The sequence below is a fragment of the Galeopterus variegatus genome, unplaced genomic scaffold (assembly GCF_000696425.1).
Source record: "Galeopterus variegatus unplaced genomic scaffold, G_variegatus-3.0.2 Scaffold3308, whole genome shotgun sequence".
Classification (NCBI taxonomy): domain Eukaryota; kingdom Metazoa; phylum Chordata; class Mammalia; order Dermoptera; family Cynocephalidae; genus Galeopterus; species Galeopterus variegatus.
Genome location: NW_007729419.1, coordinates 63,685 through 71,754, shown reverse-complemented (window position 1 = coordinate 71,754; position 8,070 = coordinate 63,685). Strand labels below are relative to the sequence as shown.

General features: G+C 46.6%; 1 pseudogene; it reads right to left on the bottom strand.

Moving 5' to 3' along the window:
• Positions 1-1,404: 1,404 nt before the first annotated feature.
• Positions 1,405-4,912, bottom strand: LOC103600332 (annotated as a pseudogene).
• Positions 4,913-8,070: the final 3,158 nt, after the last annotated feature.

Here is an 8,070-nt window from a genome sequence, read left to right as displayed (position 1 = left end):
GAGGAATAACCAATTGCATATTTCAGGGGGCCCAATTGGGAATCCACCAATTTAAGAATATGAGGCAGGCAACAGCAGTTAAGGGTAAATGAGGAGCTTAATCCTATAGAATGATCAAATTATATAACTTGTACAGGTGGTTGGATTTGCACTGTTGGTGAAATTCAATACAGGTCACTAAGGGGTCACTAGAATGATGGACAGATTGACGTTCTTTATGACAGATCTAATAATCAATAGGATTCTTTCCCCCTTCTTGTGGCAATCGATTCACTAGAATAGTATTCAGCTTTATAACAGGACATCCTGTCACATGCTACAGCACGAATGATTCTTAAGGCCATTATGCTAAGTGTAACCAGCCAGTCACAAAAAAGACAAATCTTGTAAGATTCCTCTTAGATGAGTCAAGCAAATTCATAGAGAGAAAACGTAATGGTAGTTTCCAGCAGACGGGGAAAGGAAAAATAAGGAGCTGTTGTGCAGTGGCTATAGAGTTTCAGTTTTGCAGGATGAAAAAAATCAAGATATCAGTTGCAGAACAAAGTGAGTATAGTTGACACATCTGACACTTAGAAATAACTAAGATGATAAATTTTTTGTTAAGTGTTTTTTATCCCAATTAAAAATTACAAATGAGGAAAAGGACTTAAATAGACATTTGTACATGAAAACAGACAAATGGCCAATAAGCACATGAAAAAATGCTCAAAATAACTTATTAGGCACAAGGAGTCTATTCAATGTAGTTTCAGGTGGATATTCACTGCTTTCTTCTCATGTAAAATACTCACAAAAAAAATTTTTTTTTTTTTGGTATCCAATGCATGTTCATTTATTTTATACTTACAAAAGAAATTGCCCACCCCTTTGCCCCATTCTCCCCCCAAACAGTCTCCTTTTACAAACATTTAAAAATTAAAACCAGGGCCGAACCTGTGGCTCACTCAGGAGAGTGTGGCGCTGGGAGCGCCAAGGCCGCAGGTTCGGATCCTATATAGGGATGGCCAGTGCGCTCACTGGCTGAGCGGAGTGCGGACGACACCAAGCCAAGGGTTACGATCCCCTTACCGTTCACAAAAAAAAATTAAAACCAAATGAAAATAGACAAGTTAATTTCAGTACAATTATTTTTTAGTGTAGCTGTCATAATTAGAGTTTAAATTTCCTACAAGTGACCAATGTCCAAGTGACTTACAGGGAAATCCTGATTATTGGCCAAGAGGAAAATTCCATATTACAAGTTAGCAAATTCTAGTACAAAAATAGTCCATGTGTTGAAACAGCTTTTCTTTTATATAGGTCTCAGGTCAGTCTGCTGACTGCATAATACCTAACATTTTTGGATTCTTGCTCTCACAAATGGCTCATTTGTCATAGATAAAGCAGCACAGTGCCTGCAGAGGCAGGGGCTAGCGTTCACCTTGGGGCCATGCTGGAGATGGCAGGCCTGGGAGTGCCTCACTGGACCCAGGATAGCAAGACAGAGCCCCAGCCCCAGCTCTGCATGGAGGTCCTGGAGGGAGGGACAAGCTGCCCCTTTCTGAGGAAACATCAGACACAGGGCACGTCCACCCGGGGAGCTGGGCTGATTCTGGTGCAGGACAGCACATCTCCTGCCAGTGTCTCCTCCTCCCACTGCAGTCTGGCCAAGTGAGAGGTGGCCTTGGGCTTTGTTGATGGTGAGAATGCGGCCCTGCCCTTGCTGCAGCTGGGACAGGCTGGGGCAGGCTACTTGTCCCATAGGATATCAAGCTGTTTCTGACACTCGGTGAAGAGTGAAAATGGAGATTCTGCCCGATGACTGGCAGCAGCTCCTTCAGCAGCTCCCTCTGCCGCAGACCCTCTACTGTGGATTCTCACTGGCTTCCAGTGCAATAGTGAACTGGACCCAGTAAGTCTGTGCACATTTCTCAGAGTCGGTATTCAAACCCTTTGTTCACGAGGTACCATGCATAGAGGAGGAGCCAATGGCGGTACTAGTGGCTGGACTGCAGGGTGAGTGCTGCTGCAACCTGGTTCTCTAGGTAGGCCAGGGTGGTCTCCTGCTGCACCACATGAGGCATGGAGAAGAGCTGGGCAGCGTGCCTTCCTGAGTTGCAAGTGCAGCCCTGGATACGGCTAACGGTCCTGAGCACAGCACCGTGTCCTGGGATGGCAGGCTGCTCCTAAATTCCGCACACTGGGCCAGGGAGTCCTGCTTGTCAGAAAGCAGGTTCCACGCAGAAAGTGACGGATTAAAGCAGTATGCCTTCCCATCAGACAGGTTCATCCCTGGGATTCCACGCTGCGTCGGCAAGATCTGTGATGCCATCATGTCACTTCCTGCCAAGATGGAGTGTAGAGACTCTTCTTTCACAACCACCTGCCTGTGACCATCCCAGACGGAGTGTGGCCGCAGCAGTGAGAGCCATGACGTAGGAGCCTGTACAATGCAAAGTGGAGATTGGGGATGGCAGGAAGATGGGACAGTGGAGAACACTGACAGCATCCTCTTTTCACAGGCAACACACACCATGTCACAGCTGCCAGCAGCAGTGAAGATCCGGCTGGTGAGCACTGTCTCCCATTCCTTCCCTTCCCGGTTGCACTTCAGGCTGCTCAGCTTCACACACCCCACGGCAGTCACTTCATTCCCCACCTCCATGTACATGGAGGGGTCAGAGCTCACCTGGAGGGTGAATGCTCTCTGAGGGCCTGGAATCGGCAGCTTCAGTGCAAGTGTTGGTGCAGACAGACACATGGCCTCCTTCCCAGCAGTCAGGGCAGCCGGAGACAGGACAGACACACAGGCATAAGGCGGGAGTCCTTTCAAGGATGCCCTTTCTTCTTCTCTACTGGCTCTACCTCGAGCTCCAGTTTTCTCTTGGATAGTGAGGAAGGCTTGGCCTACAGGACCTTACCATCGCTGTCACTGCTGCTCTCCAGGAGATCCCAGGGCCTCAGCTGTTTCACAAGGTTCTGCTCTTTTAACCTTGCCACAGTCATGGGAGTCACACTGGTCAATGCAGAAGCACCTGGCATGGCTCTGGATCACTACATGAATCGGGAGTCAAACACTTTCATGGGCTCCATCTGGGACAGGGTCATTAACACGGGGGGTGACAATGCAGCAGGAGTAGAGGTAGCGTTCACACTGTCCTCATTGACAGAATCGCCTGCAGGCCTGGCGCCGGCGGCTACCACAGGCTCTGTGCAAGGCGTGGAGGCGCCAAAGGAGTTGGGGGTACTGGGGTCCAGTGGCAGGAGCTGTGAACTGCTATGAGAGGACAGCATGGTGCCCACCAGGGAGCCTGAGAGCGGGATGCTGTTAAAGAACACCGTGGAGAAGTCCCCAGTGTCCAGCTGTGCTATGCAGAACAGTGTGATTCTTCTCCGACTGTCTGCTGTCCCAGTCTCAACTTGTTTTTTCAAAAGGTTCTTCCTGATGTCTTCCAGACTCTCCCTGTTGACGACACCTGCAACCGAGGCAGCTGAGCCTGTCTCTCTGGCTGTGGCACTCTTCTGATCCAGCTGCTGCTGTTGCTGCCTCCGCTGGTACCTGAGCATCTCAGGGTTCTCAATGACAGCTGTGGAGAGCAGGGCCTCGGTCATGATGGCCAGGCGCTTGCTGTAGGTGGACTGCTGGATGCGGCTCTTCTCCTTGCTCAGTGGGTCTCCGAGCTCATCCTGGGAGAAGAGGAATGCTACAGAGCAGTCCATGGAGCACACCAGGATGCCCAGCCCATTCAAAGTCCAGGAAATGTCCATGATGGATTTGTCAACCAGCTCATGGATGACAACCAGTGGCCATTTGAACACGTGAGCCAGACAGAGCGAGTGGTCCTTGCTGCCAGCAGCACAGCAGCAGTACAGGCAGCTGGGTTTTGCAGAACTCCCATTCTTCTGCTTCTTTTTGAAGATTTTAGGGTTGAATTTCACAAGGGTCACAGCTTTCCAGTGCCCAGCGAAGTGCACGTTGGTCTTCCAGCCCTCCTTCAATGATCTGGGCAGTGGGGCCAGAGCTGTTCATGGCATGGACAGACACCAAGTAATGCCTGTCAGGAGACCAGCTGAGCCGCAACACATGAGTTGTCCCTCCATGCTCGTCAATAGGCTTGGTGATGCTGGTCTCTAACTGCCAGTCTAGCGTCCTCCACACCTTCTGGCTGCAGTCATCAGCTTGAGAGGCAATGTATTTACCAACAGGGTCCCAAGTCACCCCTTTCACCAAACCAGAATGACCTCTCAGAGTAGCTAGAATTTCTGGGAATTTCACAGTGTCCCAAATGGTGACAGTGTTATCCACACTGCATGAGGCCAGCCAGGCGTCATGGGGAGACCACGCTACATCCATCCCATTGCCTGAGTGACTCCGGAGGATGGAGACACAGCGCCACTGCCGCACATTGGCGAGCTTACCACTGGATGATGTACATAGCCCGTGTCCACACCATAATCAGTTTTTCATCTCCCCCAGAAGCTAAATCCATCCCACTGTTTGACCACCACACACAGTTCACACATGCTGCCGACTGTCCAAAGATGGTTCTGCGGGCAGGCCGAGTCTTCTGCTGAATAACTCACCCAGGTGTGCAGCCGACATCTGCGCTTTCAGCCGGCAGGCCGAGGGGACTTACCGCCGCACAGGCCTCGTCTTTCTAGTTAGACCCGTGTGCGAAGCTTGGGCATGCTGCCAACACGCCAAGCCTGCAACGGGCCCCTGTGTAAGACCTAAGTGATTGTCCATCTGGCAAAGCATCTTGGGAATATTTTCATCCTCCTGGAGGACTGGAGACATATTCCAGATCACAACCTCCCCAGAATCCTGTCCTTGTCCTCCAGTTGTGAACTTGGTCCCGTCGGGGTGAATATCAACTGAAAAAATCGGTTTGCCATTGTGGTTGTTCCAGGTTGGTTTCAGGAGCTTCATTGTTCAGCTGCTGCTGCCGCCACCACAGCCACATCCCCTGTGCTGCTCCTCGTCCCCAAATAAGTCTTTTTTTAAAAAACCATTTATTGTTCTGTGGGAACATGATAAACAGTGAAAACACTGCAGCTGTTTGAAATGTAGCGTGAACAAATAATTGAAGATGATACTTGAGTTGAAGAGGAAAAGTTGTCTTTAGGAATGTGGGGAGGGAACCAGAAGTGCAGGGAGCTATTCCCAGCACTAGCAAGAGCTAGACTGCGGCAGGAGAAGGCCTACTTTCTTGACCAACTTTAGAAAGGCTCCTCAGAGCCCCCTTCTTGGAGAGACCTTGTCCTTGGCCAGCAATGCCCAGTACTGGCAAGAATCCTGCTAAGCCAGTTTTGATATCCAATCGAGTTTCTCTTCCCTCGCCCTTGATACCTAAAAAGTTCCATCCTTTCCTTCCCCCTGCACATTGCCTATCAATCTACAGGCGGCCCTGCTGTATTCAGAATTGAGTTCAGTCTTTCTTTTCTATAGAAATAGTCTTGACCCAAATGCAATAATGTTGAATGAAGTCTCCCTCGCCGTTTTAAACAAATTTCCAGTGAAATTATTTTTTAAACAAGGGACAGGGTCAGAGACAAGAAACAGTTTCATGTGCATTTAGAAGACTCAGGAGAGAAAGACCCTGGTCACAGGAAGAGCTGGGGACCCTACGGGACTTCATGCTAAACACACCTCAGCCTGGTTCTTCGGAGGGATGGAGGTTCCTGAAAGCTCTCCATTATCCACCCCACAGAATGTATCGGGCTTCTCTCCTGATGACTTCACCCAGCTTTTACCTCACAGTCTAGTTGAGATTCAGGTCTGTGGGCACAGAAATTCCAACAATGGGGCTCCAGGGTTGAACCCACCATATGAAGTGAAGGAACAGAATGCCTACAAGTCCTTGCGGCCATCTCAGCCCCAAGCCTGTGTGACAGAGGACATTAAAATCTAAGCTGCTTCTAGACACAAATGCCAACCAGATATACATAGCATTTGCAGATGTTTCTTCTATTCAGTAGATCTTTTTGTTTATTTTCTTGTGCTGTCCATCAAGCCACATAAGTTTTTTAATTTTTGAAGTAAAATTATTTATTCTTTCTTTTTTCCAGTGTTTTGATATCGTATCTAAGAAACTTTTTCCCAGTCCAAAATTCTGATGATTTGCGGAGGCAGATTTTTTTATTATCAAGAGAGTTTCCTCTTTGTTTACACAGGAGAAAGTGATTGCCATGTTTAAATAATTCTGTGGAACAGCAAAGAACTGAAATTCACTATACTATCGAGAGGACGAGAGTATAATACTATAATACAATAGTATAATACTATACTGTAATACCATTTATGTGTGTTACCTACATATACTATACACATTATATATTATATAAACTAGTCATATATACTAATCATACTATATACTACATACATTATATATATGTATATTTGTACCCTATATACTAGATAATGGTATACAATATTTTAATATTGTACATGAATATCTCTTTTAAATACGGGTACAAAAAGACACAGCAAAATATTAGCATACTGAATTCAGCAATAGATTTTTTTTTTTTTGTCTTTTGTCTTTTTCCGTGTCCGGCAACGGATCACAACCCTCAGTGTTGCCCCCGTACCGGACCGGGGACCGGCAACGGGACCGCAACCCCTGGCGCTGCCCCCGCACCTCGCTCAGCCAGTGAGCGGGAACCGGTCTGTATGTGGGATCCGAACCCTCGGACGGGAGCGCAGCCACGCTTCCCAAGCAGCGCACCTATCCAGTGCGCCACCGGGCCGGCCCATCAGCAATAGATTTAAGAGAACTATACCCCATGATCAAGTGAGATTTAACCCTAGAAAGTAATACTTTCACATCTCAAAACCAATTAATGTAATACACCATATTAATAGATTAAATATAAAAAATCACAATATTATAACAATTGATGAAGAAAAAGACATTTAACAAAGTTCAACATCCCTTCATGATAAAAAAACTCAATGAAATGAAATAAAAGGGAACTGCCTTAACATGATATAAGTCGCCTATGAAAAACCCACAGCTAATATTGTATTTGAAGGTGAAAGACTGAACACTTTGAAACTGATAATTGACCTTTCCAAAGTTGTAGAATACAAGTTTAATGTTCAAAAATCAATTATTTTTCGGGGCCGGCCCGGTGGTGCACTGGATACTGCGCCGCTTGGGAAGCGCGGCGGCTCTCCCGCCCGAGGGTTCGGATCCCACATACAGACTGGTTCCCGCTCACTGGTTGAGCGAGGCACGGGAACAACGCCGAGGGTTGCGATCCCGTTGCCGGTCCCCGGTCCGGTACGGGGGCAACAATGAGGGTTGCGATCCGTTGCCGGACACGGAAAAAGACAAAAGACAAAAAAAAAAAAAAAAAGAAAGAAAATCAATTATTTTTCTAAACAGTTAAAATTAACGATGTGAAAATAAAATTAATAAAACAAATCCATCAATGATATCACCAAAAGTAATAAAATACTTAGGAAGTCATTCAACAAAAAAGTGCAAAATAAAAATTCTGAAAACCATGAAAGGTTATTGTACAAAATTAATAAAGATCTAAATAAATGGGAAAACATCTCCTGTTCATGCAACAGAAGACTTGACATTGTCGAGATGGCAACACTCCCTAAAATGGTTCATTTTTAAAACTCTGCCTACAGATTTGATGCAACCCCTATCAGATGCACAGCTGACTTCTTTATAGAAATTGATGAGGTGTTTCAAAAAGTTATATGAAAGGGCAAAATACACAGAATAGCCAAAGCAATCAGGAAAAAGAACAAAGTAAGAGGAGTCAGATTTTTTTTACTTAAAAACTTACTACTAAGTGTCTTACATAATTTGGGATGCTATCACAGAATACAATAGGCTGGGAGTCCTAAACAGCAGACATTTATTTTTCACAGTTCTGGAGTCTGAAAGTCTGAGATGAGGCCACCAGCATTGTCTGGTACCTGTTGAGGGCCTTCTTCCTGCATAAGTCCTCATGTGGCTATTCCTTGGTGCATGCTTGCAGAGGGAGAGCAAGTGATCTCAGTATCTCCTTATTGTATGTATATGGGCGATACTCTCATTATGGCTGCTTCTCCCTCATGACCAC